At 35.6% G+C, this 10,413-nt stretch overlaps 1 protein-coding gene across 1 annotated transcript in view; it reads right to left on the reverse strand.

The window, feature by feature from the left end:
• Positions 1-10,190, reverse strand: part of MANEA (mannosidase endo-alpha) — a 47,107-nt gene extending 36,917 nt beyond the window's left edge. Inside the window, exon 1 of the mRNA XM_080388077.1 lies at positions 1-10,190. This exon is cut by the window's left edge and continues 17,980 nt beyond it. The gene's annotated coding sequence lies outside the window, so the exon portion shown is untranslated.
• Between the last annotated feature and the right edge of the window lie 223 nt (positions 10,191-10,413).

Consider the following 10,413-nt stretch of genomic DNA (forward strand, 5'->3'; position numbering starts at 1 on the left):
ATAATAAATAGATCATATAAGCAAGGAATTTGCATGTTTTCTGAGTGCAGTATTTAGATTTCTCTAACATGGTATTTACTCTGACAGCTTGAAAGTTGAAAAGTACAGTATTGCATTGTCTATAATTTCCTGCAAGATAAATCTGAACATCTCTGTTGAAATTGTAACTGCAATTTGCTAAAAGTATCATTGAAATCTACAATTACTGTTATTTTGTAAGGTATTTCATAGGACATAAGTAAAGTCAAATAGTTTAACGAAGTCATAGTCCCCTGAGAAGCTTCAATACCCAACAGCAGAAAATCTATTTTATAGAAGAGTTTCATAATGATTTTCTAGGCCATTGACTTGAGTGGAGAAAGACCTTACATTTTCCTTTAGTCTCACATAATGGATTTCGGTGTAAAGTAGAAGAAATAAGATATTCTCTAACTTTATTACTTTTTTTTTACTTTTTGATTCACACAGTAATTATGGTATGAAATAATAAGTTGATTCTATGTGCTTTACATAGGTTGTTGTACTGTATTTATCCCTGTAACTTCTAACTTTCATCCTGTGTTTCATTAAACATGTGGACAGTATTTGTCATGTGCTGCTTGATTCCCTTTCTTTTTCTCACAATGAAAAATTGTATGGCATATACAATAGTTGCTGATGTTGCAGCTGTGCTACTTTTTAGTGCACATGTTGCTTTGTACTAGTTCGGGTAAAAATAAAGTCAGAAGAAAGTGCTTGTATTGCTGCCAAGATTTGCAATTATTTTAGATGCCAGGGAAAATTATTTTTTGCAGACCTGAGTTTTGAGCTTTGTGAGTGACACATGAACTCCATGTAGAGAGACAGTAAACTGTTCATACCAGTCTTCCCTCCAGAACTTCAGAAGAGTTTGAGGAGACATCATCTCCTCAAGGATTAAGCCTGTGAAGTAATTTGGTATGCTTGCATTTTGTTTTTTTGTTTTGTTTTGGGTTTTTTGGTTTTTTTTGTTTGTTTGTTTGGTTGGTTTTTTTAGTACTGGAATGGACAAAAAGTCTTTTCTAGCCCATATTCTCTTTTTGCCAGTGACCAGGTAAGTAGGTGAATTGACCAAGCCTATGCTGAGTCCCCTAGAACATCCTGCTTGCTTCCAGCAGTCAGCTGTGAACCAGAGACTGTATTCACAGCTTTTCCACCATTAATTTGTCTATTTACCTTTTGAACTCTTTTATACCTTTTCTTTTATATCATTGACTTCTGCAAGTTTGTACGGTAATGTGGTTCTACACTTCAACATGTGGGATGGAAATTACAGTCTTTATTTTTTTTTAAAGTGTTGCCTGATAATTCACAGATAATTTTTTAGTTCTTGCATTGTGAGAAAATGGAAAGTAGCTATTCCTATTGTATGGTGTTCATATTTTTATAATAATTTATCTCCCACCAGACGTCTCTTATGCAATAAGAGAGTTGTTATCAATTCACTTGTAAAGAAGCTATTTAATTTCTTAGATCATCTCTGTCACCTATGTACTTTTTATATTTTTATTATATATTTTCTGAGATGGGGACATCAGGACCCCACACAGTATTTGTCATAGATACTCATAATGAGTTTACATCATGGCATGATACTGATTTTGTGTTTTGTTCTCTCTTTCTAACGTGCTATTTGACTTGCTCACATCCCTTGAGCAACAAGTTAACTTTTCCATAAGACTGCCTCTGCTGCATTTTTCCTTAGTACTAAGTAGTTAGTTGGTTTTGGGGTTTGATTTCGGGTTTTTTGTTTGTTTTAATTCCTTTTTCGGTTTTTATTTCCTTTTGTTTCATTATGCATTTGCAGGCATTATATTACTCCTCAGTCAGTTATTATCATAGGCAATTTTTTTTGCTCAGCTTTTCTTTTAATAATCTGTTCTCCTTCCATTGTCGAACCTGCATAATTGCTTTCACCCTTTGCTTCCAGTCTTGTAACTGGTTAGTAATCAATGAGAAGACTTACTGCTTATCCATGGCATAGATTCTTAAAAAGCCAATAAAATTTGACTTGAGCAAAACTGTTAGAAATTCAGGTATGCTGTACTGTTCTCTCATAATTCAGTTTTCTAATCTCTTTTTCATCCTAACCATGCTCTAGATAGTCAGCTTCTGATGCATTTTGAATATTTTGTCACCACAGAAAAAAAAAAAAAAATCTTTTTTACATGTCTATTGTTGCTTTCTTTTAACTTGTCAGAGCTTATGCTATGTTATATTTCGCATAATCATAATTATGTGATTAAAATTTCTAATTTATGAAGGATGCCTTTTGACTTCTAATACACATTTCTGTTTAGCTGAACTGCTAAAATAAAGTTTGTACACTTGTCCTTTAAAGCCTGTATTGATATTTTGGTCTTCATTTGCTGCCAGCTTCTAAATGAGTGCATTTAAACAATCTCTATACCACCCACATTTTTCCCTTTTAACCAATTCTTTAAAATATTTTTTTAAAATTACATTATTTTTATATATATGCATATATTAATATAGTGCATTTCTTTAACTTTTTAATTTCTTAGATGAAACTGAATTTGAGTATATTATAATCTTCAAATGTAGCATTCTCTACAAGGTCTTACGCAGTATTGAAGACTAATCTCTCTTCTGGTGTGTCCCCTTACTAATCACTTCAAGGAGTCCTTGACAGGAGACATAAATGTCACCACCAATCGATGTCACTGTTATGCAGTCTACATATGCCAACTAAATCTTTCATTAATACTATCTCTGATTTCACAGCGAATTACTCTCATTGTTACTGTCCTAGGTGTTTAGGCGACACCACTAAATTTTTTCCTTTATCTATACTGTTATGGGTTTCAGTACATATAGTTTCTGTGTTTCTTGTTGATACAGATAATTTATAGTTAACCTGATTTAATCTGTAGCTCCTTTCTTCTGCTGGCCTAACCTGTCTTTTGTCTCTATAAATTATACCCTGTCATCCCATTCATTATCACCTTCTAGTGAATTTCTGAGATGCATAATAAGTATGAGTTAAAAATAGTATTACATAAGATCTTAAAATATCTAAAGGATAAAATAAATTCATAACATATGTAGGCTTCGATCTGAATCAACAGACCTGTAAAATCTTTGAAAACTGTATTTGATAACTGCAGCCTTGACTTTTTTTTTGTGGATCGCACATTTTAACAGAGAAGTGGCTTAGACAATGTAAAACTTTCAGGCATAAAAGTAGGTTTTGTGGCTGCTTAAACTGGCCAAATTTAACACATCTACTGACATTACATCAAACTGAAGTTAGTGCCTCAAAGTGAAAATCACTGAGGAAATCACAGAAGATGAGGCTTGCATTAAAATATTTCTTCAGAGAGTCATATATTAAGCATGTCCCCTGTGTCTTACAAGACCCTGTGCCATAGCTGTCATCTATAACAGTAATATTTGGCCTTTACATAGCCTCACACATCTTCAGAACATTACATAAATACTAATAACCTTCACTAAGTCCCTCTGAGGTAGATGTATGTATTATTAAACAGGTTTTAATTACATGATTAGAAGATATTATAATAAAGTGAAAGAGTATCTGACAGTTGTATATACTTGTTTCTTGTGCACTTGGAGATCATTTCAGATATTAACATTTTAACTATTAGGTGACAAAATGGCTTCTTTGTTTCTTTCAAAAGCAAAAGGAAAAATATTCAACATGCTTTCCAAAAAGCTTTGGGAATATTCTTTATTGAGAAGAAATTGTTTTTACTGAATCTATCCAAGGGAAAAGGATATCTCATTAGGTCAAAGGGATTAAAAAAAAAAAAAAAAAGAGGCTCACTGAAATCTCTGCTATCATTGGTATTTATTGCTACTATCCCAAATGGTGTTTACACAAGTGCAGCTATAATCAGTACAGTTAATTAAGAAGTAACGGACTAGTTATGAGATAGTTTGAATAACCAGAAGCAAAATAATTGTTTAAAACTTTAATCATGTTCCTGTACCTCACTTTCCCCCAGCTAGTAATAATCAGTTCTTGTCAGAAGTTCAGCAGTTTCCCTACCAGGAAACTTCTCCAGTGCTGGACCTACAAATTTGAAACTGGGAACAGGAAGCTAAGGAAATGTCGATCAGGGAGATAGCTCCTCTGTACCTTGCAATCCCAGTGGAGGAAAGAAGCTTCTTAAGGCATTTATCCTAGGGATCTAATTGTGTTTGGAAATTGGTCTGGATTACTAAATAGGTATTTATGTAAAGAGATTTTTGTCACTGGAGTCATAATCAAAGAAAAAAATCTTAGCTTTGAAGGTTTTCAACATATATGTTTAAATGTCACTGTTACAATGAAAAAATAAGTTTGATTTATTCGGTAGAATAATATCTAGCACGATTTGTAAGAACTACTTTTATGTGTGTGGGTGCACTATGTTCAGCATATGAAGAATCTTCAGCAGTCACCACTTTCTCCACCCACACATAAATCTGTTTATTTAAGAAAGCACTGAATCCTTCTGTCCTCCATGAAAAACTACAGCTCTTCTGAAGACTGAGATAAGCCATGCAACTCATATTATCCAGAAGTAGTGCATTTGAAGATAATTAAGAAACTCAATGGAATGATATAGAAAAGATTAGCATGGCTCCTTCTCAAAGATAGTCTGCAAATTCATGGATGGTGAGAAGACTATGTCTTCCTTGAGAACAACTGACCTTACTTACCCGAAAACCTCCTGAAAGACAGGTTGGCCAGATAGGAAGTAGAGAAATTGGAATTTTGTAGCATGGTTGTAGAGAAGGAGAATGTTGAGTTGATGGAGTAGTGGACACAGATGGGTCTCAGAGGCTTGGAAGGGAAATCTGAAGGCATGGAAGTCAACAAGGAAGACAGAGTTTAATACAACCTTCAAAGCTACTGAAAGTTCCTAGGGTAAGGACTGACTCTCCAAACTTTCCAGCAGGCCTGGAAAAATTTGTTTTCAAATCTCTTGTTGGTCTGTCTCACCTAGGAGAGTCATGCTTTCTCCCTTTAAGAGATAATGTACTCTAATTTGTATTCTAATGAAGTCTGGGCATTAAAGATTCATACAGCCTTTGCTGTGCTTACTTTCAGAAAGAGTTGCTGGCGGCTCAGCCTATACATTTGATCTATACATAAAACAAAATCCTTTAGGGTGGAAGCTACAGCTTCTCTGTGTAATGATGTTTATTAATCTTCCCTAGCAGTAACAGCACACTGAAACATTAGACATTTCACTGTATAAGACATCATTTCTGTCCCTGGCTCAGATAATGGAGTTTCTTGATTGCCTTAATATTCTTAGGTGCAGTACACTGTCAGTAAGCAGAGAAGCCTCTAAAGTAACTTAGCCTGGAATAAAATCAGCAGTTTCATCATCCAGATGAAGTTATTTTAATAAAGGTGTTTTCAGTGTAAGAAACCAGATTGAGTTGCCAAAACAGTAAGATGGATGCTTTTGGTTTCTTGTCCATTAAGTCAAAGCTTTCATGCACAAGGCCATTAGTCTATTCCTACGTTTCACTCTGTTATAGATTTAGTATAAGTTATATCCATTCACCTATTTAATGATCAGACTTACATTATCAGTGCAGGTACAGGCATCAGCAAATTCACTTTTATCATAAGCTTGCTTCTGCAGTTTTTTATAAATATTATAAAATATTGTAAATATTGGTTTGAAATCTCTAGGTACAATCAATTTAGAACCACTTATGGAAGGGCGCTTTTTTTCTATTTCCTGGAACACATTAGTATTTTTCTGTATGTACACAGAATTTATTATTATTGCTGTGATTAGTATTAAGAAATTTGTGCCTGTAAGATGACAGACATTATCCTAAGGCCTCCACAATACTTTCTGTAGCAAAGCACAAGTCTCGTGTACCTCATATGTTTTTCAAGCACTAGAAATCAGCACACATGTTTTAGCACAAATTATAAATGAAATGATTCTCACATCCTTGGAAAGTGATTGCTGTCATGCTTTGCAGTAGACATGCACTTATTGCAAATTATGCTTCATTAACAAATGTGGAAGAGTACATGTTAAAAGCAATGCCATTCCTCAAAGCTTTTAAGGGTAACATGTCAGTTGCTAATGCACTTGCTGTAATTTCTCTAAATTTTTAGTGAGGACAAAATAGCAGTCAATATAGATTAGCATTGCAAATGAGAACAATGAAGTGAACACAGATGCATTCCAAGGGATTTAATTTAAAAAAAAACCAACAAAAAAAAAACCCAAAACCACCCCCCCCCCAAAAAAAAAAAAAAAAAAAAAGTAATCCAAACATTTAATTTAGGCAGTTAAACTCAGCTGTTCATATGATTTTTGTGTTTAACTGAACTAATGGTTCCAGTGCAGAGAAAACTGAATCATTCCATACAAGGATATATAAAACTAGGTGTTTCACTACACTTGTTGCAGATTTAGTAGTGATGTTATAAGTTTAGTGAAAAATTGCAATAGCTCTGTTGAATATCATTGATAAAGGATTAACTGTAAGTTTTAATACTTTGATTTAACAAATATAAAGAAAAATGGGAAAACAAAAAGACTACAGTTATCAGTTTAAGATGAAGGGTTGAAATGAAATCTTTGTATCTACATAGGTAATCCTTGCTGCCTAGATTTGCATTTTGGTGGTTGAGGGACACCCAGTTCTTGGTGGAGGCTGACATTTCATTCCTGCAAAACCCAGTGAAAGTTGAAAGGGGTTTGTTTCTTACTAGTTCTGCTCACTTTTAATCTAAAGAGCAGTCTAGCTTTAAAGAAATAGGTTTGAAAATTTTGAATTTCAAGTCTGATGCAGCAGTTTTCAACCACAAAGATAGAACCTATTTGTAAAGGGCTATTGCATTTGTTGCTCGCATGAGGAATCTGAGTCATGAGGTGTTAAGGTGACTTGGGTATGACTGCAGACTGGATTTGCAGTGAAGCTAGAAAGGGAATCAAAAGTCTTCTATTCCTTGATCAGTGTCCGGTTCATTGGACCACAGCCTTTTATCCATGCTCTTTCCACATGGGAGATTATTTAGGTGCATTAGGAGTTTCTTGTGTTTCTTGTGTTACGCTCTTCACGTTACTTCTTGGGCCTTTCTGAGGGTGAAATTTGTTGGCACTTTCCAGTGTCAATATACTTTGTGTGGTATGATAGCAGTGAAAGAAAGCAGCATTGATTTATTTTCCTCCTTTACCAACAAAAGAGACAGAGGTATGCTATGTAATTTTAACAGAGCACTGAAAGTAGTCATAGCAAATACCACAACCCCTTCACCTTTTTTACCTGCCAGCAAAGTCAGAATTTCGGAAACCTCAGTCGCATCATTGGATTTGAATGCTAAACTGTACCTAGAAATGTTGACTACTGATGTATATTCAGACTTCCCGAAGGCATTGTCACGGAAGGATTCAGACTTACAAGTTGTGACTTGCCTCTCAGGCTTGTGACACAAATATTATGTACCAAAGATAAAGCCCTGTCATTATTTTACACAGCAAAAAGAAAAAGAATTATAAGAAGCTGAAAAAATTGGTGAAGGAGAGGGCTAGGGCGGGAATGTTTATAATATAAGAAAGCCCATGCATCTGTTCTTTGTAAAGTTTACACATATTGTATCAATATATAACTGGAATATTGCATATTCTGGAACATATATATATACTCCAGAATTCTCAAGGTACACAGTGCCAATTCTTTAGTGTTTTACCATGTTGCTTACTATGGCTGCTAATCTTCTGGGGAAGAGGAGAGCAGAAAGGCATCTGGGACCTTGAGTCTGACTCACAAAGCATCATATATCCTTTATATGACCACAACCAGACTACGTCCTTGTCTGATGCAAAATACTGAAATTTTAGAGTCACAAGTGTGCCAAAAGAACAGGTGAAACCAGTGTTTCCTTTTTGTTCTCTAGTGTGGTTACAAAGTCTCCCTAAAAACTGAATAGCAACTGCACGGTGCACGTAGTTGAATTTGAGCACTGGGAGCGTGCCTGCCGACCCACACTGGGCAGAGTCTGAGCTAGGACACCACTAGCATCCGACATGTTTCTTTCTACAGACTTGTGCTTCCCCAGGTGCAATCTATTATTCCTCTGGGTTTGACTGAAGCAGAGATGCTGGGCCCCAGGGACCAGGTCTCCTTTGGGAAGCAGGCTGCAGGAGCCATCTCTTTCACTGGAACCTGCTTCTCCTCCCAGGAGCAGGGCAGAGTGGTACTGCTGCATCTGCACCTTGACCTTGGCAGAGAGGAGGGAAAACCGGCAATTTTTCATCAAACTTTATGCTTGTCTCCTCTTGGGATAAGAAATGAGAGTGAGCTCTGCAGGTGGGGTGGCAAAATCAACTGGGAAGTAATGCTGTTGCTTCTCACCTTAGCCTGACCCCAGCTGACAAGTGATTTTCCATTCTCCTGGTTTTAGGAAAGGGTAGTTAATGGATTCAAAGTAGCTTTCTAACTTGCTTTTCAATGCTGTTCAGCTTACTTACCAGCTTGGCATGGTAGGCCGATACACATGAGGTACAGAATCCCACAGAGTATTCAGACCTGTTTAACAGTGCGGAGACTGATACAAACCGAGGGTCAAACCAAGTTTAAATATGTGGTGTAGATGTAACCTAATTGCTAGCCATTTGCTTATCATTTAGATGTGATTGGCTGTCAATATAAGAGCATAGGGGGGGTCAGCAGCATGGGTATGATGTATCGCTTTGCCTAAAGGTGAAGGCAGCATAGATGCAGCTAAGGTAGGGCATGGGTAGGGGGGTGGTCATCTGAGGAATGAAACGTGTTGGGGAGAGCAGGAGGGTGGGTGAGGAAACAATTCAGACTTCCTTAGGTGCGTACAATGTTCCTGTATTCCGAATTCGAAGTGGAGAATGCCTGCTTGCCCCAGTGCTTGGTGATTTACAGCGTACATATGTGTATGCTGGAGGATGAGTAGATTGGGAAATCCTTGGTCATAGGATAGAGGGAAAAACAAGCTCAGCGTGTGGATGTGCTAACTAGATCATGTAGCTTTACCTGAAGTAATTTCTGATGTGAAGGTTTTGGTTTTGAATACTATATTCTGCATGATTAAAGATTCATTCTAATATTACCAGCAAAAGCTGTTTTTAAGCAACAGGGCTTTTTTCCACATTCTCTGAATTTTCCAGAAATAATTGTGGTTACAGTAGAAATTTAGTCTGCAATGTTTTAAATGAACGCAGCATGATGTCTGACAGCATATTATTTTCCTCAGAACTAAGGGAGTCATAGACACATCCAAACTATCAGTTGAATCCTTTTGGACTCTTTCTACTTATTATATCTGCCTGTATTTCTCCTTCCTTAGCAGTCTCCCTTCTGTGCCCGCCCCCTTAAAAAAAAAAAAAATAATCAAAAACTCAGACAGCACCGTGTTTACAGTGCTAAGAAAAAAAAGCCAAAATACTCTAAAAGAACAAGAGTAATTTATGACATAAAATAAAAAAGGCCCATGCATCCTTTTTGAAGTTATTTAAAGAGTGTAACTAAAAAATAAATCTCAGGAGGTGATTTTAAGGCAAGAAAAAAAATACTTATCTACTACTTAGGATGGGGTAGGGTTTAGCACCACTTATTTTTATTTCAATGAAATATTACTTCAGTGCTTTAACTCCTTTCATTAAAATTCACAAAGTTTATTAAAATGCATCATACCTTTCCCTATGGGAGCTTCTTAAAGCCTCTGAAGGTCTAAGAGTTTTCTTTCTCTCACTTCATTCTATTACCCCAGTGAATTCCCTGAGGAAATATGAATGAAAACCTGGTTTATGGAGCTGGGCGGCAGATAAGGTTTATTTTAGAGGGCTTTCTTTTTTTTTTGTCTTTAACCTAATGAAGATAGTGAATTTTTAAATATCTTTTATGATTTCTCCTTAATAAATACTCTGATTCTGTCCATATAGTTTCAGAATTTTTGAACTTTTTATTTTTTTATAACTTATGCACAGTCATTTTCTGTACACCCTCATTTACCTTCGCAGCTATTTGAAATTTAATGGAATTCTGTATGTTAGAGGGTAAATATAATTGGACAGAATTAGCAAAAGCGTATTTTTAACTTCTATCAAGGTAAAAAATAAAAGGGCTTTAGTTGCAAGAAACAAGTAGTGACAGTGGAAGAGCAGCTGCTTACTGTTTACTTTAATTAACACAGTTGGAACAGCCAACAGATAATTTAAGAATAATTAGTTTTGAAAGTGGTTTAATCACTATTTTGATTACCAATAATTGAATACAGAGATTCCAAAGGGAAACTAGAAATTATGCTTCCATTGGATACCTTTCGTTTTAGCTCTTAAACTATGAAAACTGATTTATTCACAAATTACTATTGGTGATTATGTTGTTTGGTAAAGTGACTTTCAATATACCAGA

This window comes from Falco punctatus (genome assembly GCF_963210335.1).
Source record: "Falco punctatus genome assembly, chromosome: 5".
In the NCBI taxonomy this organism is placed as follows: Eukaryota; Metazoa; Chordata; class Aves; order Falconiformes; family Falconidae; genus Falco; species Falco punctatus.